This window comes from Simochromis diagramma, unplaced genomic scaffold (assembly GCF_900408965.1).
Source record: "Simochromis diagramma unplaced genomic scaffold, fSimDia1.1 OVJJ01000802.1, whole genome shotgun sequence".
NCBI classification, from domain to species: domain Eukaryota; kingdom Metazoa; phylum Chordata; class Actinopteri; order Cichliformes; family Cichlidae; genus Simochromis; species Simochromis diagramma.
In genome coordinates this window covers 12,530,218-12,557,387 of record NW_024387492.1, presented here as the reverse complement: position 1 = coordinate 12,557,387, position 27,170 = coordinate 12,530,218, and the positions used below count along the sequence as shown (strand labels likewise).

Sequence of the window (27,170 nt, the reverse complement as noted above, 5' to 3'; positions counted from 1 at the left end):
AAGTTTCACCCAGACACAAACCTACTGGGCTATACATTCCTGCCGGCTCACATGTGGTTTCGGAGGCCGAGCCGTGCTCCGGTCACCGTGTTTGTCCGCTCTGTCAGACTGGCTGACCGTTCACAGCTGAACAGATGACTGTCTGTCCAGCTGTTGGTCATTCTTGCATTTTCACTGCTGTTTGTGAACAACAGCCACAAAGACAAATCTGCTGCTTTCCCCCCCGGGAGATCATCAGTACTAATAGTAAAATTATGACATGAAAATTGGGGTAAAAATTCAGCATTTGTTTAAAGGACGACGATAAACACGCTGATCAAATTACCAGAGACGTATTTTGGCAGTGATCCAAGAGCCAATCAAAGCACAGGAAGGAGCAGAGCAGGCCACACTCCCCCGTTGCACTGGATGCTGCTTTCGGCTTGTGCACATTTTTCCAGTTGTAGGCAATGATGAAAAGATTGCATGATACAATTTGTGTAATTATACTGTGTGACATTTTGCCTTTATCGGATATTGGACAGTACTGTCTGATAAGAAATGCTGGTGGCCACAGTTACATGATCTTCCTACTAAACCTGTTCTTCCACAACAGGACAATTAAGCAGACAAAGAGCTCTCTTTGAAGAAGCAATAAATAAAGATGGAGGATACGGCTGCTTAAGTAAACCAGTATGTTTCCTCTACTTTGCAGGATGCATTTATGGTGTTTAAGACCAAAATTAATATGCAAACCATTTTCTTAAGGTTGACTTGGTAGATTTTTGTGCCGTGCATCAAAGAAGAATGAGACAACACGGAAATGTGGTCAGAAACTTGTAAATAACTCATGAAAGAATAAAGTTACATGGAAACCAAGCACTCCATTGTTTTTCTTGTGACATTACCAATAAGTTTGATGTGTCACATGGCCCTCTTCCTATTTAAAAAACAAATGTTGTATCCAAGATGGCCGACTTCTAAATGGCCACCATGGTCACCACCCATCTTGAGGAGTTTGCCCCCTCACATATACTAATGTGCCACAAACAGGACTTTAATATCACCAGCCATTCCCATGTTATTACAGTGTCTCCATATAAATGGCCCACCCTGTACAATCAATACCATTTTAACTTCTGACAATTAAACAGAGAGAGCAATAGACATGAAAAAGACGTTTTTCTTACAGCAGTTTAAAGACTGCACTTAAAGTAGTTTCAACAGCTCTTGTTCCTGGAGGACTTGGATCTAACAGGTCTGACTTTAACCTCCTCAACATCAAGTAACAACCAGTAAATGATTTCTGATCTTTGTTTCAGTTTAAAGAAGACCATTAGCAAAGTAGTTTCTCACCAGTTGTATAAACATACATGTATATTTGTATTTTTACATATTCTTGGGCAAAATACTGAAATCAGTGCTGCTCCTGATGTGTGAATGTTAGATAGAAAGCACTTGTATAAATTTGTGTGTGAATGATGAATGAAAAATGTTATTTAAAGCACTTTGAATGCTTGAGTAGAAAAGTGAAAATAAGATTTTCATATCTGTAAGAAACTTTATATAATTGTGTTATCTCGTGTGTGATCTGTCAACAGAAAAGATTTTTAAAAATCAGACTTAGAAGCCCAAACTGACCTGGTTTGGTTGGGTCAAACTAAGAGGATATAAAAAAAAATAGCAAAATTAAGAAGTGAGATTTGGCCTGGCAGGTTCCCTTGTTCCTTCTCATCAGTCTGACACACTAATCACAGGGCTTTACAACTCCCCCACTGCCATGTTGCCGTGGTGCCATGCCACGCCCTTATTATAGGCTTCTGATTGGTCCTAATTGGCTGCACATGTGGACCAGAGTCATAGCTGAAGAGGGGACAATGTGGCTTATACACACTGTGAAACATGCATTTTCCTCACTAACAAAAGACTATGTAATCGGATGCATTACCTGGCCAATGCACATGCACACACAGTCCATCAATCATCCAAAACAATAGTCTGCCAAGTTTTTCTGTACACTTTATTTGCTAACAAAAAACGGTACAGTATAGTATAGTATATTGACTGCTGCCTTTCTAAAAATAAGTGTCAAAAAGCTAAAACCCCTCAAAATAAGCGACCGCAAACCACGCTTAAGGAGCCAAGCATTTAAACTAAATCAGTAAAAGAGAGACAGAGTAGTGCAAGGGAGCGAAACCCAGCACATAAATCACACTCTCCAGCCTTCGTTATAATGACATGGTCACATAAATGTGGAGCAAATGAGTCCTCGAACTTCTTAATATAACTCTGCTACATGGGATCTGTCCCAGAACTGTACCTCTCAGAGCCCTGGATCGCCACAGGGAGCGAAGATACGAGGCGGGAAAGAGTGCCCTTAACAATGGGCTGTGTTTACACTGGCAGAGCCCAGCTTTGTTTTCACTGGGCTCTGCAGGCCAGAGAGTGTGTGCATGTCTGTATGTGTCTGTGTTTGTGAGCCATATGCTGACCATTGCAGAACACAGTTGGGACAAAGCCCTATAAGCCAGAAGGGATATAATGAAATATTAAACCATAGTAAATCTCAAAGACCTCGGCCAATAATTTGCACATACTTTTGCCTTTATGGGTTTAGACGGGAGACTGCTGAAGACTAGATGTTTGAGGTACTGTTTAAGGGCATCCTTGGTGGTTGGTCAGCTTCAGCCGCCTAAAATTTGACCCCAAAAATGAGCGCAAGAAACTGTAAAATAGACATGGAGACACTGCATAGAGATGGGAGTCGTTTCCCGTGTCAGAAACTTCCAGAGTTTGTTTCAAATGAGATATTTATCATTTCAAAAATAGCTTGACTCTTTAATCTGTTGTATAATGGATAATAAACACAGTTAGATGGCAAAACACATAACAGATTGGGTAATACATTTTTCTTAAATGGACTCTTCAAAAGAACCAGTCGACTGACACAATGTGCACGCACACGTGTGCATGTGTGTAGGAAGTCTGAGCAAAAACGTCTGGTTTTCATCAGCACACAGCCAGTGCCAACTTAATCTACGACATTAAAGTGCTGGTTAAGGCTCCACTTTCACTTGATACACAAATAAAGGCAGTGCCTCAAAAAACTCAATGTTTATGGACACTCAGATTCACAAAATGCTTTTAATGTTCTATTATGTCCTTTCAAGTCTCTGCTTCCCACACAGGCAGACATGTAGACAGACATCTGCATGCACATACTCATGAAGCCATCCACCAACTCGTACACATACACACACACAGTCATTTTTCACTTAGCTAATGGCATTCCTGCAAAATAACATGCAAGGTGAATAGGGCAGAAGCTGAAGGTGTTGAGATTGCATTCCACCTCTCCCTCCCTTTGCTCTTTCTCTCCAACCCACAGCGTAACACTCTAACACCATCCAGCTGACAGCAGCTTATTGAGCTTGGGTATCACTGTGTGTGTGTGTGTGTGTGAGTGTGTGTGTGTGTGTGTGTGAATGAGAGAGAGAGAGAGCACATTTAATAGCAGTGTGGGAGGCTGCCAGTATTCAATATGCAGCATGATTTTGCATTTTTCAGATAAGAATGGTATAAAACAACATAAGTGCATAAGTGTAATACAAAGCTGGGGTCTTACAGCCATGTTTGCACTACTTCGACCTCACACTGTGAAAATTTATGTGTTTTTTTTTCTAAACATCCCCGTGCTTGCATGATTGAGAGCGCGTGTGTCGGTGAGCATGATTAACACACTCATTCTCGTCTTATTTATACAAAGTAGACCAGCTTTTGCACCAGTAATGTGAACTCTACCAAGGGACTGGTGGTCTACACCGAAGACCTTTCCTGGTTCTGCTTCCATTTTTATGTGAGTTTGAGGAATCCAAATTTCTTATATTACTCCATTAGGTTCAGTAGCAGTGTACATGCATGTGTGTACAAAAATATTGCACCATGAGACTGTGGTATCCATAAAGGAGAATGCCAGTGGTTTTAGTTCATTAAATATAAATGGTATCAAATTTACACAACTTGACTGTTTTATGATGCATGCTGTAAGTCTTACATTTACTTTCTAGATCAGGATAGCTGTAAATTTACATTTTTATGCTACATTAGCTCAAAGACATGCTAAAAGGTTAGTTTTCACAAAACAACCACTTTTTGCCTCCCACACCTGTAAAATACAGAACCTAAAGATGTTAAACTTTACTTTGTGCTCAAAATAATTCTTGAGTCTTTCTAAATGTCTTTCAAAGTTTTTCTTTGGACATTGGCTGCTTTTTCACTCATTTTCAATCTAGTCCTTCTATGTGACTTGGGTATTTTATTTGTTTGTAAGGCCACCTAACATGACCTATGAATCATTCAAGCATAAAAGGCACCTAACTCAAGAGATACACACTGGAGGCTCTGTCATGGTTTGGGGCTGAATTTCAGCCAATGCTTTTGGAGATCTTGCCAAAACTCATCGAAAAGTGCTGTCAGATTTCGATCCAACATGCGGCATCATTTGGAAAGCATCTAAATGGCAATGACTCAATTTCTGAGCATGACAAACATCCTCAAACATATTGCTGTAAAAGCATACGTGCATAGGAAAACACACAGTCGAACACTATCAATCATGGATTACCCTCCTGAGTTCCCAGACCCTGACATTGAGTAAGCAGTATGGGATCATCTTTATAGGGAATGCGACAAAGGGCAGGCGACATCCAGAGAAGAGCTTTTATTGTCCCTCGGGAAGCTTGTTAGAATTTTGCCTCATGTACTTTATTTCCATGTATGCTTTCACATGTTTCAATAAATTACTGCATGTATTTCCCCTTCTCCTAGAAAAACATAAAAAAAACCAGATTAAGAATTTGAAAAAACTTTGAGAAAATTTGAGAATCAAGCCTCACATCTTGGAGGGGTGGAGAAACCTTTTCTGCTTTATGTTTTGGCTCAGATGCTTAAATGAATAATGCAAAAAGTTGCGTCAAGTTATCTTGTCAGTGTGGATTGTTAAAGCTCGAAATAAACGAAGGCCATGTCCTGATGAAGCTTTTCTAATATGCAATAATGCAGGTATGCAGTCTGTGTAAGACCCATTATGAAGGTGATACAGTCTAAAAGCATCCAGAGTCAGGATACTGTGGGTTGGGAATGCATTCCAGAATGGAGAGAGTGGAACAGCTCAAAACCCCAAACCCTGCGTAGAATTTTTCCCCACTTACTCTAATGGATAACACACAACCCTCTGCTGTGAGATACCCACAAATGCTAATGTATGCAAACACACATACACACAGACGCCCCGGCATGGGACCTCAACATGAACACTCTCACTTCACCACAACCATTGGTTAAACTTCCAAATCCCAGCCGTGTGGGATATTTAAACAGTCCACACACACAGTTGGCATCATCCACACAGATTCAGAGATAGAAATAGATGCTCTGTTGACAGCGCGGGAGTCATAACAATCAGTGAGAAAATCACTCAGCTGTGGAGCTATCCCCTCAGACCCCACACAGACACATGCTAGAGTTTATATCTTCACCCATGACCTCACTCCGAGTTTTAAGCATGCATTAAAAAAGTAGGCACTGAACAGATCCACTCAGCCTGCATATGAACCAAAGACAGCCCAACTTGTGTCTCCTGCTATGTTAACATGACATATTTCTACATTTATAACACCTATCCAGAACACACTTTTAATGCTGGAAGTGTACTTAAATGACCATCTCTTCCACCCACTTTCTTTACATACCTAACACACTGGTACTCCCAAATCTTTATTGGCTGGATGTGGGAGAGTCGGGCCACACTAGAGATCAGCAAAAGCTCAGCATTATCTGATGTTCCACTGGGCAAACAAGGATGAGACCAGCGCTGAATCATCAAATCAAGCCACCCGCCTAAACGCACTCCTTCATGTCAGTGTTGTGAGGTAATGGGATACTGAGTTTTTAGTGTGCAGAGGGCTGATGAGACCAGCAAATGACATAGTCCTTTTGCATACAGGACAGAGGGCGTGAGTTACTGAAACAAAGCGGAGAGGGAAAAAATAGTTGTGAAATAGTCGTGCCGTCTAAAATCCACACGTGACAGAAATAAAGGCAACAGCTTTCAACAAGTATGTTCCAACATATGTCAAGGATGATCTAAACAATGGTGCTATCTTTAGCTGCAAGCAACAACTGGCTGTGCAAGGCAGTTAATAAAATCAACACTTGGCAACATGAAGTCTACTGGGGACCTGCTACTTCAATGAAAGATAAACTGTGATGCTACTTTGACAAATTATGATCATTTTTTATCATTTTTTGTCATATACAAATGAATCAGTGTAAGTCTTTGTGTACTGTTTAGTCAACTTTATTAAAGGTTGGCAGTTACTAAGCATGTTGGCAGTCCACATTCTTTCATTCTCGCTCAGTCTCTTGCACGCCTGAACAAAAGACTTCGTTAAGCTTTAAATTAGCAGTGACAGACGAAGCTCTAAAGTGACAAAAAGACAAGTTAATGCCAATATCATTCATACTGACGTGAAATGCTCAATTAAATTACTTTAATTTTCCACTTCAGCTCCCTCCTTGCCATCTGTTCATGGAGGAATGATCTGTAAGCCTGCCTTAACAGAATATATGCCATCAGTACTAAGCCAACGTTTTTGTCAGTGATATAATAGGATCAACAACAAATGAGTGGATAATGACGATGAGCTCCTCTCTATTTAAGGGTACCCTCCATATAAGTCATCTTTCTTCTGATTGGCTCCCCTTTGCAAACAAAAGGACCGGGGAGCAGGTGTGTGGAGCTGTCTGAAACAGAGCATTTAGAGCAACCTTAAGCCTGAGCTTTTGGATGACCTAATATAATAAAAATGTAACACTATAACTGATACTCACAAGCCACTTTATTAGGTACACCTGCGCCTCAAAACAAATAGGCAATCAGTGAATTTTGGCATGTAGACAAGGTCAAGGCAACCTGCTGAAGTTCTAGCTGAGCATTAGAGTGTCGTAGCAACATGTTTTATGAGACTTTGAATGTGCCATTGTTGTTGGTGCCAGATGGGCTCATCTGATATACTAGGATTTTCTCATACAGCCATCTCTAGGGTTTAAAGGGAATGGTCCAAAAAAGAGAAAATATCCAGTGAGCAGGTTTCCTCTGTGCAAAAATGCTTTGTTGACGCCCCAGGTCAGAGGAGAATGGCCAAACTGCTTCTATCTGATAGGAAAGCAACAGTAACTCAAACCACTCATCACAGCATTGCTGAACACACAACATGTGAAACCTTAAAGCAGATGAGCTACAGCAGCAGAAGACTATACCATGGGCCACTCTTGTCAGCTAAGACCAGGAAACTAAAGCTACAATTCATTTTTCCAGTCCAAAATTGGACCAAGAGTGGTAAAACTTTGCTTGAAGAGATGAGTCTGATTTCTGCACTGACATTTGGATGGTAGGGTCATGTTGGTGTAAACTACATAAAAGCATGAATCAGTCCTGCGCTCTATCAACAGATTCAGCCAGTTTTGGTGGTTCAATGATGTGGATGATATTTTCTTGGCACGTCCCTTAATAACAGTTGAGCATTGTTTGAACACTAGAGTGTACCCATCTTCTGTTGGATGCTTCCATAAAAAACACAATGCACCATATCACAAAGCTCAAATCAACAGACTTGTTTCCTGCACATGACAATGACTTCACTGTACTCAAACGGCTTCCAGAGTCACCAGATTTCAGTCCAAATCTGCAACAACTCTGTGATTCTATCAAATATCGATGAGCAATGCTTCTATCATCTTGTTGAATCTATGCCATGAAGTATGAAGTCAGTTCTGAAGGCAAAAGGTGTTCAAACCTGGTTCTAGCAAGATGTACCTAGTGAAGTGTCTGGTCAGTGTATATATGACACAATGCATAAGAGGTTCATTTTAAATTAAGCAATTTAAAAATCAGGAATAATAAAAGTGGATGAGATGCAAGTGTCGTACAGTAAAAGTTAGAAAGACACTGCTTCACACCAAAGACGAATTCTCAAAGGTTGACTGAAGTCGGCACTGAATGAGTCTCATTGAACTCCATTAAACTAAGGAGCAAACAGAGAGCAGTGGGTACAAAGATAGTATGGTTCTGTCATTAATGCTTTAAAGGTATGATCCAATTGTGTGCTGCTGTTAATCCAAACTGTGGTCACACTTTTTCTCAACAGAGTAATAGATTAATGCTTTTCTTGAGTATAAAATCAGTGCAAAGCCTCAGCTTCAGAGTAGAAGAACTATACAATTTAGCAAGTTAACGTAGCAATTGTGAGAAAAGACCATTAAGACCCTGTGACAGTATAACCTCACAGTCCAATGCAGTGTTTAAGACCTTTGTATAACACACAGTCTTTTCAGTAAACACTAGAATGGACTAAATTACATTACAGCCCGTTGTTCTAAACAATAGAATACACATTCATAACAGCATAACACAAAAGTTTCAGCATCTGCGTTTCATTACATGCTCTGTGATTTGATTCTTCCCTCTTCATCATTCTGGTTAAACACTACCACCTGCCTCATATAGCACTTGTCTATCATATGTGCTCCTGTGCCCTGTCATTGTCAGGTAATTACACAAACCCAAAGTGAGAGTGAATCATAACTGACAGCTTTCAGACTAAGTAATAGCCTTTTGTATTCCAGAGACAAAAACCCAATGATAACTTAAGCACCATCGTGCTTAAATTGAGGTGTGGGAGTTGACTTGCTCTTGTGTATTTAAATACGTATTTTTTTCTCCATGTGCTGACAGAGCGCTGGGCTATATTAGCGGTCAGGCCTGCACAGTGATAATAACAGTGAGGTCTGGGTCAGCCGTCATTGGTCTTATCATGACAAATACACACTGCACACACAAATGGATGAGACTACACACGGTTCGTTTAGTCTACTACCAAAACGCAGGGTGTGAGCTGGGTATTGTTTGAAATTTTTTTGAAAGCAGTTCCCAAACATTACACTTTGGTTGACACAGAATTAGAAATGTTGCTATCATAAAATACTGTCTAGAACTGGCTACGGACACCTTTTTAAATAGGTACATGGGCGAATTTTAGTTAATACCAAAAAGTAGAGGCTCTATACCCCACCCATACACTTGCCAAATGTCTCCCACCTAAGGGGAGTTTTGACACTATTTTAATATGGACTATTATTAGAATCAGTTCCAAAAATAGATTTTAGGAGGCAACTTCTATCGCAGACTGCCCTCAACAGCTGCTTGTGATCAAGAGGAGGGAGGACAGACGAGATAGGAAAAGATGAGTAGAACTGCTAAAAACATTTCATTTATCTGCTTGTTTTTAGTTTTCTTGGCATTTTCACAGGGGAGCACATGCATTACTCCAATTGGAATATTCAATCTCAAATTCAGTTGATGCAAACGTGTCCTATGAGGCCTCAAAGCTTTGGCATTCCATCCCCATTGCAGATGCTTTTTGAGTACAGTTGGTTATCTATTTGTGTTGCTGCCTGCATTTGTGTGTGTGTCTCCTGACTCGTTTCGCCTGTGTCAACCTAGATCATGGTCTTTAAAAGCAGATGCATATACATGGCCTCAGGGATAAGAGAGAGCAGACAGACAGAGAACAAGAGGCCATCAGAGAGAGAGGAGTGACAGACACAGAGGCAGCCAGAGACACTTTTACAACAGTCTTTAAAATAAACACCTGCTGCCATGGTTGAAGTGCCTGGTGGATGTTAGAGATCCAGCATGTAGCCAGCATGTGCTTAGATGATGAAAGGGAGCTCAATCCTTGTCTCTCTCTCTCTCTCTTAGACATACTCTTTATAAAGACAAACGCACACACAATTCAAATATGCATTCAGGCCTGTGGAGGAGGGTAAATGCACATAAAACTCTGTTGAGACACCAATCAAATTCTACAGCACAAATATGGATCTGAATAGTTTACACAGAGTAACAGAGGAAGGAGTTCCTGAAGGTTCTATCTGCCCTAGGAGGCAATGTACACTGACCTTTGTAGTTGGCAAATTACTGAGTACATTCAAGCAAAGTACCCCTCTGTACTGTAGTGTACAGTCAAGCTAGCAAGCATCATTTATTTATATAGCATTTCACACAGGAGTCACAAAGTGCTTTACAGAAAAGCATTTACGAAAATACCAAAATGACAGAGAGAATTGAAGAGGACAGAAGATAAAAGACTACAAATGTAAAACAACACAGAAAAACTCTACAGGGCAAAAACTGCACAAGAAATGAAACAGAGTTCAGAGTAGTACAAGAATTAAAGCACAGAATCTACATTGATTAGAACTCGTACATTTAAAGACACTGCCAGAGTATACGCATATGTCTTATGGAAGGCTTTTGACAGTGAGTTGTGGAAGTCAATACAAGATGAAATAAATGCATAAATGAATCTCCAGCTCCACTATAGAGAATATGGATCTGAATTCACTAATATTTCTAAGACGTAATAAAATTAGGTTAAAAGAGCTGTTTTTACATGGGCGCTGAAGGGCAGGAACTGATTGAAAATACCCTTTAGATTAAGGTTATTTAATCTAACAGTTAGTAGATTAAATACTGACCAAATTAAATAAAGGAATAGTACAGAGGGTGTCTTTACTATTCCTGATTAAGAGAGGTACATTGTCTGGGCCAGCGTCAAGAAACTCTATTGCACTGAGCTGTATTTTTATTTCACTGATAGCCTTCAGGCAGCTCATTAGTCATATAAATAATTAACTTATTAACCACATATGGTCTGAAGGACAAATAAAGCTGGACATCATGGTGAATAAGTGATATCTAATGTTAAAACTGTCTTCAATGTATCTGTCTTAAACGTAACAGATATAAAATGAACTACAGGGGTCCCAGAACCACACCCTGTGGGGCACCACAGATCACAAATTTGACATTAGAGTCCAATACAGGCAGAAATCCATGTGGCCTCTTAATTAGTGCTTGATGTTTAATAATAAAACAGAGAAATCACCTGCACCCAAGGGCACTGCAGGTCATTTAACACTCTCAGAAGTAGTTTAACTGCTCTGACTGAGAGCTGTGGTAGAAACTGTGTCTCTATAGTAAACAGTATATCCTTAACAGAACTTAGATTAAAAAGGGATTTAAAATATAGATATTACAGACTAGGATCTAGGTTTGGTTTCTTCAAAATGGGGTACATTGTAAGTCATCCAAAAAGACAAATTAGTATTTTTAATAGCTACAGTAGAGCCAATAGTTGGCAAGACTCCTAACACACTGGGGGCTGGAGGATATCTTTATATTTTAAATCACAAACATCAGTTCTTGTAAGCTAATGTAGAAAGTCCAGAACAGTAAGCACAGGAGGTGAGCTAAGTTTCAATAAATTCTGGCACTGATGTTCACTGCTTTAATAAAAAAAGAGAAGAAAGGGAAGTTATTACAATTATTATTTTATCAGTCATCTCCCCAATAGGGTCTGAGGTTTTTACTAAAAAAAGTTGTGTCAGTATTTGGGTGGAAATATATTAGTTATGAAACATCAATTTTTTCTTTATTTCAAAACGAGCTTTGTTATGACTTTAAAGTTACTAGCAAAAAGCAGCTGACCTAACTTACAGTACGAAATACTAGACTGAAAACAATATTTCAGCTCCTTGTCAGAGATGAGAAGATCTGTGCATTTTAATTCACACTGTGTTATGAATCTTTCCTGTAACAAAACGTTGTAGAACCGCTAAAAAGAAGCTGTGGCTTATAGAGTTAGAAAATGCACTGTGACCAGTAAGACGTGTATCAACAAAACAGGGATTCTGCAGGGGGTGTGATGCTAACACAAGGGAGACACAAACATATCCTGACACATGGGTCAAAACCTAACACTAACTCATACACACACAATGAAGAACATCCTTTGAGCACATTGAGCTGTTGATCTTTAAGAACAGCAGAGACAGAAAAGCAAGAAGAGAAAAGAAACTGATCATTTCTCATACATTATGCTAATGAGTTAGCTTTGTAGGTAGGTGAGTCAAAAGAGTTATTTTGACTGGTTTCCTGTCTTTATACCACACTAACATTCTCACCGCTCTGTAAGCATATTTAACCAGCAGATGTGAGAAGGATTTCAACTATTGCTTAAATGTAAGTAACAATATGCTAATGAGTTTATCTGAATTCATTAAAGTGAGTAATAATGTTTTTTTTCTTATTCTTAATTTTACAGCCTTGACAATTTTTAAGTAACATTTTATGAGTTAGACATTTTAATGTAGACGTTTGTTAAATGTTCTTGTAGCGTTAGCTACCAGCAGTATGAGGAGCCAAAGTTTAGATTTAAAAGGATTCTTAGGCGGTAGAAGACCACCCACGAGCTCACCAGCCCTGACCTTTATAGGGCAACTGTCATATTAACAGTGCCAGAGCAGAAATCATGTGATCAAAACACAGAACGTGGCTGTCTATAAGAATTTTAAAGAGGCTCTGTCATTTTTTAATGCATTTTTATGTTTCTCTCAATGTATTTTTTTACTGTATCTACATAATAGAACATTATTTCATTCATTTATCCATAACACATCCTAGTGCTTTTCTGTCTCCACCACTTTACCAAATTGATCACCGGCTTCTTTACAGTCAATCAACTTCTTGACACTTCTGAATTGGTACTTCACTCTATTTTAACCCTCTCAGGCTCAAATTAAACTTTTTGTTGCTAATGCACAACCAAGTCCTGCAGTGGTACTTCTGAGTAAAAAAACTCATAAAATATGTATGTGGGGTAATCAGGTTGTTAGTTTTTAACTGTTGCAAATCGGCAACGCCTGCCTTGAGAGGGTTAATGTGTCAAGGACTATGACAACAGAGACCTGATGAGTGTTTCCCTCTATTAGCCCAGCTACGAAAATCTTGGATTATATAAAGGAGCATCCCACAGTCTGTCTGGTTTGGAGAAGGCTATAACTAGACCTACGGAGCCCTGAATCCAGTGCATCCACTGTGGCCTTGCCAAACACAACTTGGAGGTCTGGCTTGGCCTTAGCTGACGGACGTCTTTATGTGCGTCAATTAAAAACAAACACAGTAGGAGAGCGGAGCATCCAGCTTTTCAGTGCGGGCCTAAGGGTGGAAAATCCCCATCGGACAGGGTTAGACAGAGAAAAACCAGTGAAAAAGGGAAAGACATGCAACAAAAAGGGAAGGGTACTTTGAGCTGATGTACAAGATGTCCATTTGATACATTTTCACTTTCCCAGTTTTGCTGCCATAGAGGGTGAAGAAGAACAGAGTGGGGATTATCTCGGCTAATCCACACAGCTCTGTTACTGTTATAAGAGCCAAGATCCAAACACTGGCCAGATTAAGAAAACAGCCATTTTAGCCACAGCATATACCCGAATGACAGCTCAAAATGTGCATTTCTTTTCTGCACAGAGTGCTCAGTGTACTGATATTTTTATCTGAAGAACATTCTCACTTTTTAATGAAAACAAGCGTGAAAAGAGTAAAATAATGCATTACCACAATATATCAGCCACTGAGCATGCTCAATACGATTCAGTGACAGAAGTCAGAGGTTCCCACACATTTTTAGCAATGCTATTATATCACACTTGGATCACATGCAACCACATGGGCCAGTTTGTACCAACATAAATGACTAGGTGTATGGCAGCCAATCATAATCCCTCCAATAGCACACGCGCGCACACAAACACACACACCTCAAGAGTAGCAGAACCTAATCGGGCACTGGTGTCATGTTGCAGACAGGAAACAGATGGGCTGCTGGGAAAAGAGGAGAAAAAAAGCATGCCAAAGAAGGCCAGAAAGAGAATGCCTCCCTCCCTCTTTTTCTCTCACCATCCCTCCTTCCATCATCCCTTCATCCTCAGCTGGAAGGGAAAGGAAGAGTGAGGCCATGGTGGTGTTTGGAGCGTAGATCAGCGGGTTCTGGCTCAAGATCAGAGTGCTGGAGTTCTGTGGTAGATTTTTAAATAACAGCGCAGCATGGTTGTACTGTACTGGGCTAGGCTGAGCCTCAGAGCCTGTAGGCTATTTAAGAAAGACTTTGGGATACGTCCCAAATAGTGAAAATATATTTTAAGCCTACAAGCAATAATATTGCTGTCAAGTGTTGCATCTAAAATCAACCCCATTATCCTTTATTTATTCACATGAAAGTGTGATTGAGATTAAAATCTATTCTTGAAGAGGCACCAGAAGTTAAATATATGGTATAAAGAAAATGAATTTGAAATGGCAATCTTAGGACTCACCCAAAGGTGTAAGTTAATACTACATCTCACAGAGCACTGGATGAAGGTATCAACGCCACTCTCACCTTTAGATGGTCATCACTTACCTGAAACAAGGAACCGGTTACCCTAGGTTAGGCGAAAGACTGGATTTCACCAGTCTGGCTTATTTGGTACAGTCAAAAACACCACTGAGGCTCAGTAATTAACTTTAATTTCTTTTTCTTTTCTTTTCGTAAACAACAGAAATGCACCTTTTTCTTCCCAAGGAGGAACCAACTGTAACCAGTATTGTAGCTCCATGTTTTTAAATTGCTGGTGTAATTATGCCTATTTTAGGAGTGGGCAGGAGAGGCTGTAAAAACTACACTTTCTTTTCTTGAAATAATACTGAAAGCTAGTGCAACAGAAATGCTGCCACAGATCTGGACACAAGCAACAATGGCTACCATGTGGATTTATTAACACTATACTCAGCCCAGCTTTGTGTTGCTGATGCATTCATTCTGATTAAAGTTATCAGTATTATGTTAATAGACAAAAATGATGACGACACAAACTACAAAAATAAAAAGCAAAAACCTGAACTACCCTGTGATTCAGACATATTTATTATACTGCTCTGTAACCAGTAGACAGAAAAAAAGTTGGACGTCTGGAGAATAACGACACCTGAATTCCTTGAGACATATTCTGTTAAGATTATTTCCTTCAGCATATCCTTATACTGTGTGTGACAGCAGCTGATAAGAGATAACCTTTGACCCTGAAAACAACAATTAAAGGTCAATATTGTTTACAGCAGAGCCACCCTCCACACAGGACAAGTGATAAGTGGACTGACCCCGGCTGTTTGAGGCATCGCATTTCTACTTGAGCTCTGTGTCCTGCAGATTGTTTCAGATAATTATCACGGTAATTCTCTCATGCCAGAACTAGAACAGCTCATATGATGTCCGTGCTATTTGAAAATATTTTTCAATGCAATCTCTGAGCAGATTTGTGGCATAAATAGTGTCCTGATGTCAGGTTGAGAACATCATGCTAAACTCAAAGGTTATAGACTTCAATGCAAGGCCAGAAAAAATGTTTGCTTTTTAATACGTACTAATGCAATATGATTGTATAAACAGTCCCCACACGGGATGACCTAATTTAAAAAAAATTATAAAATGCACTATAACTTCAACATTATTATATTTTTTGTTACTTGTTAAATATTTCCAACAAACAGTTCATCCAGAAATACCATAAAAAATTAGCCCCAAAGTTCAGGCGTTATCTTAAATTACAAGCACACATTTACGTAGCAGCAGATGTTCTCCAGTCTAAGAAAACCTAAAACACATCTGTAGATAGTCATTTAATGCTTCATTTGAAAACCCTGGGCTGTAAAATCTCAAGACATCATTAAGCATGTCTGCTAATTTCTAAAACCTGAACTACAACAGCGATAAAACTACCAAGGCAACACAATCCACAACACATGTTTACTGTATATTGAAACCTATCACATGTGTCCTGAGTTAAAACACATGTTTAGATAAAACAAACTTCATCTTAAATTCTCTTCACTGAGATGCTGGGTCTTCATTAAATCTGTTCCCTGTAATCCTGCTGCATATTTTAACCTTGATTGGGGGTCTCAGTAGATTTCTGAGGAGCATTTGGGCTTTTTGAAAGTCTGCTGACATCTAATAAGGACTTAACCAGGCACAAAACATAAAAGAACATATAAGAAAACAAAATAAAAGTTAAAACATATAAGAGTTAGATCATAAGAAGTACTGTAACTTCGCAAAAGCTTACAGAGCACACACCACACGCTCAAACTACATTTTTGATTAGCTGTTTAAAAAGCATTTGTGATAGTGCCTTTTATTTGGCCCATCTTCAAGCAGTTATTTTTTTCTTTTCTTTTTACTTCTCTTCTTCTTCTTCTTTTTTTTTTTTTACAATGTTACCACTAAACTTTCTAAAATACATTTCCCTGCATCGCTTTGCTCATGCAGCACATGCTTCTGGGCTCAAAGTGATCCTCAAGTCTCAGAACAAATTGAGTTTAATGGGGATGAGGCGGGGTGAGGTGGGGTGAGGCAGGGTGAGCTGGGGATGGGGGGGGGGGGGGGGGTAGACGAAGAAAGAGCTGTAAAAACACACCACATGCTACTCCAAACTTGCCTCCAAAGAAGAGAAGAGTAGCATTAATGCAACATTACTCCATACAGCAGATCCAACTCTCACAGGTGACCACTTCAGGCCATTTTTCATGAACTTGAACGTGTCTGGAAACTTTGGGCAGCCGTAAAAGCAAACTTAATTTTTCACACTTTCCCAGTGTAACTACACTGTCAAACATCATCCATCATTTTTACTCTAAGCAGGTTAAACCATTCACAGTCTTTGGCAGATATCGGCTGACCCACGTCTTGTATACACGTAAAACACTGACATGAGTAGACAAAGCTAACAGTACAATGCTCTTCATTTCTCCGGTCTACTATGAACGTGGCCAACATATTTAGGGACACATTCTCGCTGTGAAGTGCAGTGTCCTTGATCTTTACCAGATTCCCTTCTAGAGTATATTCATTTGGGTAAGCGTGACCTGCTAAAGGTCAACTAAAAGGCAAAAAGCTCTGCTGAATTAATTCTTTCAAGAGGTTCTCTGCCATGACATTGTTAAGAGTTACTTTAGTTAGATCAGCAAGTTTGACACTTTCTACACCAATTAGTATGAACGGGTAAACTTAAATATCTAAATGAACTAACAAAAGAGTGTTTAAACAATATAAAAGTGAATGGGAATAGAATAAATGCTCATCTTACTTTGTTTCTCTTGCACCGTGACCAGTGCATCACTCTCATTGCTGCATGTTCACACGGCAATAGACTACAAGTGCAAGTGTCTTGGTGTGTTTCAGATCTTCAAGTGTTAACTTCTGTGCGCCCAAGTGCACCGGGCTAAGGCGCTTTTTTTCCCTTTCTCACCTTGTTGACCTTTTAATTCTGCCACGATCCCGAGGACTTACCCTCACAATCTCAGTGGGAAATAAATTACTCTCAAAAGCTATGAGCTCCCCAAATCCCTTTATCCTGGACCAGTCCAGGCAATAACCTGGACATCAGAGGAGTGATAAAACACTATTCCCCCAGGAGAAGACTAAAGAAGTCTGCTACAACTGCCACTGATTTCACAGTACAAAGAACTGGCCCGAGACAAAAGAAAAGATTCTTGTACCTTTTGGAAGCAGAACTATCAAACCTTTAACATGATTATTAGTTTGTAAAGTCAGCTTGTTATCAGTGAAACTGTAGTATATAAAATTTGAGAGTGGGGGTCCCCGGTATTTAGATTTGAAGTATGGGTTAAGTCATGGCAGATGCTTTGGACTCTGGAGATAATAAAAAATAGAAAATAAAAGTGAGAAGCAGCTTGAGCTAAGGCTACACAGTTAACGTGATGATGATATATAGACCAAGATGCTGGTGGGGAAGTATTGGGTGGGATGTGGGGGGCAGAAGAACCCCAGCCTGGCCTGCAAGCAGCTGCACGTTGGTGCTGAAGAATGTCAGGAACTTTTTTTGTTTTTGGGTTGAGTGGGGCATCTGCTTTGGCAATCAGAGGACCTCCTCACCCCCCTTCAAATGTCTTTCACTTTTTTTTCAAGCCTCATCCTGGAAGGAAAGAGGGAAGGAAGGTCAGTAGGAAGGAAGGGGGGGAAAAAATGAAAACATCTCTCTAGGAGAGCTGAAGCCATTAGGAATGCATGCTGAGTTTCAAAAACAGAGAACAGGGAGAAAGGGATAAAAATCAAATCAAGTGTAAAAAAAAGGAAGATGAGGTTGGAAAGGGCTTTGCTATTTTGTGAAAAGAAGGACCAGGCCAAAGCATAATACTGTGCCAGGTTCCATTCAGACTAGACAAAGTAAATATAACCACTTGATGAAAAAGAGACAAGGGGGGTGAACGGATGGTGGAAAGAGTGCTCCAGGCAGCTCAGTATGAAGCTGTATATATGAAACTATGAAGATGAAGAGAAGGCTTTATGTATGCACTGTTTTTACAACTGAGCCGCCAGCCTTATCTGATAGCTGGACACAGATTTAAAAAGATTATCACGGCATTGTCAAACGTGAAGTCACATCTGTGGGCGCAAAAGACACACAAAGAAAAGCAGAGGGAAAGAGACAGAGAAGCCCATTCATTCTCTTCTCCATTAATCATGTCTACTGTCATCTTGAGTTTTCCTTCTTTCTATGCAGGACTTCCAAAGTAATAATTTGGAATAATAAACAAAATCGGGTTAGCATTGAGCTAATCAAGTAAACCTGCTGTCGTTCCTGTGCCTTAGCCTCTGGCCTGCCCTCTCTTCTCGTAACCCAAACCACACACTAATTCATAAATTACAAACAAAGAGTCCCTTGTGGTTTGGGAGGGACCAGGACGGCACTGCAAACTGGCGCTACGGGGGAACAGCAACGCGTCAATTAGAGGGAAACTTGACTGGCAGGGAGAGGTGTGGACACAGCACACACTCACAGGCTAACACATTTAAAGTAGCTCAAACATGGAGGAATGAGCGCAAATTGCTGCATACACGTGTTCACAACAGACAGTAAAACACACACAAACACATATACACAAACACACAGAGACACACACACCGACAATTTGGAAGCCAGCTAAACAGTCTGGTCATTTTGGCATCCAGGAACTGACTGCACCATTGTGTGCTCTTAGCAGCTCGCTGGTTTTCTCAGGCCTGTTTCCGAAGGGTGACGTGTGCGTTCGGGTGTTGTGCACGCACTGCTGGGAGTTAAACCCACATTTGTGTTCAAAGCAGGCTCCTGTAAAAACACACGGGTTGAAGTGCAGGAAGACTTGCTTAAATTGTACCAGTGGTTTAAACATTAAACATGTTTTCTAGTTTATCATTAAAGAAATGTAAGAAAAATGTGACAAGACTGAAAATTCTGGTCCAGCTTTGCTTTCAGGTTCCTATTGTCACACGATGTGTCTTTATTTTCCATGCTAAGGAAACTAATGAGAAGTTTGCCATCTGCCTTTTAGCCCCCTTTTTAAAAGTGTTGTTGGTTAATGTTCTTCAAGATGATTGAAAATGAAGGTAAAGGAGTATCTTTTGTGGCTAGCTCTTTCCGGCCATGCGGTAAACTATGATGTGAAATGGTTGCTGACTAAGTGTCATTAGATGACATAGGAGTGAGTGTTGGATTACAGTAGTTGGAGTCTTTATAATAGTGCTGGAGACTGCTGAGTCATTATCATACTTATCAAACCATTCAGTGACCCTGGTTCCCTATAGAGAAATTATTAGCAATTTCCATCAGGTTGGAAATATTTTATCACTGGATAAAATAGATCATTTAAAAAATCTTTTGCAGTGACCATAAGAGAGCCAACCAGCCCTCACACTATACTGGTTCATGTTTTTCTATTAGTTAAACCGACTTACGGGAGAAATACACAAAAGATTACTGATAAAATGACTTATTGTCTACACGATCAGCAGAAAATTAGTCAACACGTGATCAAATTTTCCTAATTTTTTTCTAGGAAAATCATAAAAAAAATGCTGTTAATAGGTTTACAAATGTTAAAGCTTGGTCCCTTTATCTTAATTTGATCTGAACACATCATCTAGTCATAACCTCAAGGCAAGCCCTGTTTGCTAGGCATTCCCCATTAGTCGATGAGCAATTGCTGGAGATCACTTTGCTTGCTAGTACATTATGATGGCATAGTTTGTATGAAAGAAGCTGACTTGCCAGCAAACACTCACCAGCTACTTGCAACTGCTGGTGAAACTCTAAAATGTGAGACGCAACAGAAACAGAAATAGAACAGAAACGCAGAGGGTTTATTTTTAAAGTAAATGTTGTGTGAACACTTATTGGCTTCAGCTTTAAAGCTTGTGAGTAGATGGCAAGTGTTTACATACAAATTAGTGACTTCAGTGCAAACTATGTGTGACTGTGGCAATCTGCCACAGCAAAAGGAAGCTTTTGATGCAACATACTTTTCTTGACTGGTTTCACCCAACAATAGACCAAAATCTGCAGCAGCCACCCGGCAACCATTTGGGGATACATCATTTTCCTAGCAACCTGAGTTTGCCTGGTTGTTGCCAACCAGTCTCTAACCAAACTTATCAATTAATACATAAAAATTATCTTTCAAATGGAAAATAACTGTTAGCTACATGCATGAGAAAGAAAGTGATCTTATAGAGTTTTGGAGTTAAGGTGGCCTATGTTTGGGGAGTTCATGCCACTACCCACTCTGAGTCAGCAGTAACCTTTTGGCATGTGTAACAACAAGTCAGTACTTTCTTTACAGTATTATGCACCCTGTGCTTAATTACAGTGGAGTCTAACTGCTAACAGATCCTGTTCATTGACGAAAACACTGACCGTCCATAGAAACCCACACACAAAAGGAAAACCTGAAAACAGAGTTTCAGTCCCTCTATTAAAGGTACCAGTACAGAGTGAGACACACGTATTTTATAACTAAGTGATCTTATGATGTTTATCTAAGCTTATGTCTACAAATCTAATCTAGCTAACTTGTTTCTTCACATTTCACAGCCATCTTAAGACAGACTGCTGTCTTAAGTTCCAAATGCTTGGCACTCAGTCTCACACTATTGTATGCCTTCATACATTCTCAAATCCTTAACTGCAAGAGCTAAAACAGCAATAACATTCCTCTGCAAAAGGCAAAAGCAAAATAAGCAGACACAAAAGGACATAAAACATTTGAAGTTCAGAATGTAAAACTTTAACACAGATGAGGATTTGGAAGCCACAGGGAGTCCAAGGGATATGTAACACATGATATGCTGTGGATGTGAAACATAACCACTATTGACTTTGGTTTAGAGTTCAGTACAGTACACTTTAAAACTCTTTAACTATTACAAATTGCATCTCAGATCACATGCTGCTTTCCAAGTCTGAGGCAAAAGTGACCAGAGTACAGCGAAGAGATTTAAAAGCGTGTTCAGACAGGAGACCAGGTGACACTTACACACACATCGCTGAACGGAAAATCCTTTGCGGGTCCAAGCGGCAGCTTTCTCTTTGAGCGTATGTCTCTGTCAAACACTCCCCCCCCTAATCCGCCTCCTCTCTGTCCCGGCAAAAGAACTAGAACTGGCTTTGCCGTAAAAACAAGCGCTCACGTGAATAGTCCGCTGTGGGTCTAAACAGAATGAGAGAGCACGGCCCAAAAAAGGCAAAGAAAGGAAGGAGGGAGGAAAAAAAATAGCCCCTTTAATAAGGTATGCTTCTTTTGGGTGACTCCCCCTTTTTAAGCCAAATGGAGTATGAAGAGAGTTTCCTCGTCTTTTCTTCTTCTCATCCGGAAAGACTAAGGCTCTGCTAATGCCTGGGCTCTTTTTGGTTTAGCCTTCCTTCCTACACTCAGTGAGAAAGAAAGTTAAACCTGGCTTTAGACAACTGGAATGTGACAGCAGGAGAGAGCAAGAGAGAGAATGAGGTGGTGAGGGAGGGAGAGAGAGAGTGTGTGCCTCAGAGAGGGAAGGAGAGAAAGACAAGGGACATGTGTAGTGTCCACCTACACAGCCCACTGCTGTGTGAGCGAGCAGTCAGAGAAGAGGTACAAAGGGGAGGGAAGGAGCAGGCAGGAGAGGAGGAGGGCTGTCTTGAGAATGAGAGAAAGTAAGAGAAGCAATGAAAAGTTCGAGTGAGGCTCCGGGGAATGAGCTGAAAATTTCATTCAACTTAGGCTGGAAAACTGGGAATGCGGTGTGCCAGAGATGGAACATGCGGCTCCAGGCTGCATGTAAACAGACATGCACGGCTGCAGGGCTGGGCAGTAAGATCATACGTTCCATTAGACAAGATAGATTTGTCAGCAGTCAGCGGTTTGTCCATACTGATCATTTGTGTAACATGAAAGCATTTTTTCCCATTATTTTGGTTTCCTGACAGGAAGTTGTACCAACTAAGCAGCTTGTTGCTGAAATTTGGAAAGCAGATCACTGTGCTCATTCATAACCTCTCAGGAGAAACATTAGAAGATTCATGATCTTTAGAAAAAAGATCCTTTTGACAGATACCGATATAATGAGTGTGTTTAAGAAAAACTTCTCTTTAAACTTAACTGATAATAATATCTCTAAATCCTTGGGTGCATCTTTGAACTCTAAGAACTGTGGGGCATGCATTTGCTTCTTAAGAAATCTAATGTCCTTCTTGAAGGACATTCAAAGCTCTTCATTGGATGTTGGTTTGTTTTTGTTCTGTTCTCTCAAGTCAAGATGACCCTACACTGCTTCAGTAACGTTGAGATGTAGGCTCTGGGGAGGCCAATCCATGACTGATAGCGATCCATTGTGTGTTTTTCTATTCAGGCTAACACTATGCCAAGTTTTTGGCTAAAAGCTCTTTGGGAATTACCGTGTTGACAAAAAATGAGGGAAAAAGCAACCAATGTCCAAGGGCAACTTTGAAAGACCTTGACAGCCTGGCTCTTTGGAAGGAAAATATAAAGAAATGATGGGTGACTGAAGACTTTTGGATGTAGTTTTACATAGTACTGGACAAAAACTTGACAAGATATGATAATCATATTCTCAAAATACTAGCAAACCAAAAAATATGAAAGTAAATATGCATTAACTAAAAAATACATTTGAATTTTAATTTGTTTCTTGTAAACATTTGAATTTACACTTTATTTCCAGCTTAAGATATCCTGGGAATTACTCTCTTTGAATCCCCCCACCCAAGACTGCCCCCTCCGTTCACAAAAATTCTGCCTTCTCTCTCTTCTTCTCTGTCTTTGTCCACCACAGAAAGAAAACTGAAACCAGCCACAGACTGGAAAGCATTAGCCTGCTCCCCCCCAACACATCTGATTCAACACTCCTCACACAAATGAAAACAAGAAGTATGGATCTCACAGAAAAAGCAGAGAGTAGTTTTTGCCATGGGCACACAATGACACGAAAACAGTAGTGTGCACCGTTTAACGAATGTGTGAAGCCGACAAAGTTGGCAGCAAATTCTCGTCCGGAGCTTTGCTTATTTTGCAGTTTCCAGCCCAACAAAGAAGCAGTTGCTCATTTGTGAACACCAAGCAAAAAGACCACAGGAAGGGGGCAGACGTTTGTGTTAGTGTGTACAGTTTTGTATATTTTATCTGAATTTGTCTTTACATCCATGCAAATGTGTGACTGTATGAATGTTAACTTCACTGCATGCTTCGATTTTCCTTCATTTGTAAAGGAGGTAAACAGCCCGCAGCTAAATGCAAAACATTCCTTCACTCTGGAAAGAGCTTCATATGTTTGGGGGCTGGAACAGTTACAGGGACATAAGTGGCAGCGGAGCGACAGACCCCAAAATGCTCATCAGAAAAACCCCTTATAACTAAATCGAATAGTCACGACTTTTATGTGACCAATTTGTATGAAACTGGTATAAAAATCTGGTTTAGGATAAACTTGTAATGTAAAAGTCTGAACAATGAAGCTAAATGGGCAAAACATCATATAGAGAAAAGGATTACCATTAATCATTACTAGAATCTAGTAATAAAACAGTCAATATACAGTCTTACATACCTCTGAGGTAATGCTTTGTTTCACATGAAGAATCTTTCTGAAGTAGTGACTATGTGTATGTTTCCCTCTGATTCTGGGCCTAATCAATGCCCTACAAACTACATGACAGAAACAATGCACAGTATTATCACCGTTTGGATTTATCTTGTGTTTGGGTTAACAGATCATTACGCATATACATGTGCAAACAGAGCTGTTGAATGCTTCAGAGGTTACAAAAGAGTTAACCTGACCCAGTGAGCGCTAACTGTAAGGTCTATCAAGTCACCTGTGCTATCTCTGTCTGTATCTTGCTTCTTCCCCGCCATGTTTACTAAGCAGTCTGTAGTGGGATCAAAGCGTCTGGCTGGCTCACAGTCCAGCTTCCGCTTTGCTACTTTTTTTTTCTCCTTCTGTTTTAATTTAAGGGGCTTTTTTGGTACCAGCCACAGTGAATAGCTTTGGATAGAAAACACTGCAGCACTGAGGGGAAAAACATAATGGCTGAGCTCTGACAATGCTCTTAATTTGCCTCGGTCATGGATGTTGGTCTCAGATACAAAGTTTTGCGTCATAAAGGATCCTTTTTCTTTTTACAGTTTTAAGCGACACAGTGAAAGAACAAAGGCGTTTTCGCTCTTTTTCACTTCTGACTGTAACCGGGCAAATTTGTGGGTTAGTGAAGTTTAGCTTTGCTTAAGTGCATTTCGCCTGGCAGACTGGGTGCTTTCTTAATATCTAGTTTAAGACACTTTATAAGTGCCACATCAGTTGCTGTAATGACTCCTGTTTATTCATGGTTTTCTTTAATAATCTTGCTTTTTAATTTAAAAAAAGGCTGTTTTTCTCTGTTTTAGTTTTTTCTTTTTATCTTGCATCGGATAAATTAAAGGCTCTAGAGTTTAAGTAGCAATTGACTTTTCCTTTAAACACATTCTGATTATGTGGCATGCAGCTTCGGTAACATGACATATTCTGGGCAGAAAAACAATGTTTACAGCTGAAGCTTGTGGCAGTTCAGTTGATTGCTTTTGAATACTTTGAATATAGCGTAAACCAAGCATTCCCAAAGTCAAAATTCATATTTCTTCTACGGATTGTATACAAAAGATGGTTTCCGCCAACACTTGAAACCTTGAATTAAGCATTGTGGTCATGTTCTTTTTTTAAACTGAATGTGTTTGTGCTTGACAGGCTCAAAAGGTACTTCTCAATCACAAGTCGGACTCGCCCTAAAGAATACACCCGCTTCATTGTTGATTTGACTTTAAATCAGACCGTCATTTACAGAGTGCACATTAGAAAGATTTAAAAATAGCAAAAAAAAAAAAAAAGTGACCATACGAATGTCTATGGGGTTTGTTTCCTCACAGACTCTTGTAGAGTTGGGTTTCAGGGTTTTGTTTTTTTTGAAGGCCCTTGTACTTTGGCTTCAGTTTTCAGACCTCCATGAGATGTCCATCTTTTAAAAGTTACAATTTTTTCACAAAGAGACACTCCGTAACCTCTTATGGTAATAAAAGGTAGATGTACATAACATGGGTAGTGCCTTAAACCTGCATTCTTTTTAATAGCCACTAGGGGGGTTCTAGAAAAGTCTATAGGACAACAGCACTTCTGGCTTGACCATTAAACACTTTAATGGCTCAGTCACTCATTTTGGTGAAATTTTGGTTATTCTAAGTTTCTGAAAGGTGGGTTATCCAGGGCATGCTCATTAGTTGACATTAGCCAATAAACATGCAATGTCATAGTCAGAGCCACCTCTTGCTTGTCACATCTTATTTGAAATGGTGGCTTATGGTGGCGACTGCCAAAAACAGAGGCCTTGAGGCTTTGAAAAGCAATGAGGGTGGCAGAAATGTGGGAATATGACAAAGGAAAGACGGAAAAGACACTGACAGTGCCAGACATACCCAGTGAAAGTGCTTGATTGTTTTCTTTGAGTTGTTGAAACATCTGTGACTGGTGAGAGGGAACGAAACCAAAGGCAAAGGGGGGGAAGAAAAGTCATAGAAACTATGAGAACTTTAACAGAAAATGTAACACCTTTTCTTCATGTGTGCTCAGATGTGTGTGTCGATGTTTATCTATCACGGATTGGCCTCCCCAGAGCGCTGTGGGACCATCTTGACGGAAAACGGTACAAAAGGCAGCCGACATCCAAACAAGAGCTTTGAATGTCCTTCCAAAAGTCTGGAGTCCTGAAGACTACTTGAAGACATTAGAAGAAAGTCTGCCTAAGAGAAGTTGTTCTGTGTTGAAGAATAAAGATGGTCGTGCCAAACTGACTTTCAAGCTTGTCCGAAATGAAAAAAAGTCCGGTTTTGCCTCACTTACCGTCTTTTCATGTATGTTTGCACTGCTAGTTTCCATTTCCTAGCAAAATATAAAGATATGAACAATGGCTCAAGACTTTTGCACAGTACTGTATACCCGGTAAATCACATACATCGTTCAATGCTTGTGCGCTCTAGAGTGACAGCAGACACCAGATGCTGTGAGTCAGAAAGACATGGTGTAAGCCAGACATCAGCTGACTGAACATGTTGGCAAAACATGAAACCCGCAAGCTCTAGTGTCAGCAGACTACAAGAAACTCCTCACATGTTCTTCATCCTCTTCCAAAGAATACTTTTTACATTAGCCTGTGACTTCACCAAGCTACTGTAGATTAGTGGTGTGTTGAAGGGACAAAAAAGGTCAGCAAAGATGATGTTATACTAGTCAAAACCAATGCCATATATGGCTATTGGCTAAACCCACAACAACTACTATTAAGGCAACACACCCACACAGGTCAGGCCAGGTCACGTGCTTTGTGTTTTCTCGCTGCAGTGTTCATGAGTGTGCCAATTGTGGCAGTTATCACGGGGTTTCTGCAGAGTCAGGCTTGTGTTACAAGGCTGGGGAGCATTTAGAGCTGCCTCTACGGCCTTTGTGCTCACTTCTCCGCTCACTAAACTCAGACGCAATACAGATCACATTTTCCAGGTTTACTGGTTGTATTACCCTCATAAAATACTCAATGTGTGGGGTTAGTTATAAGGTGTAAAATGGCATAATCGTGCAATAAGAGCCAGAGTCGTGTGACGTTACCTAGGAGGTATTTAAGGGTAAAGTTAGGTCGTGGATAAGTTGTTGATGCCGTACTTGGTACATTTGCATTAGGCCAGCTGTAGCAGAGCACACCTCTGCTGGAAGTGCATTCAGGTGAATACATAGTCAAGGAATTCTTTGTTTCCTTAAGCCATGAATATACAGTGTGGACACACTATGGAACCTACTTAAGTGGAATAATAAAATATTTGTACAACTCCAGCTTACAGGAAATTT

The 27,170-nt window shown here is 40.0% G+C and overlaps 1 protein-coding gene across 1 annotated transcript in view; it reads right to left on the bottom strand.

The window, feature by feature from the left end:
• LOC120724875 (protein eva-1 homolog C) overlaps nucleotides 1-27,170 on the bottom strand; it is a 72,895-nt gene that overhangs the window by 6,841 nt on the left and 38,884 nt on the right. The window lies entirely within an intron of this gene.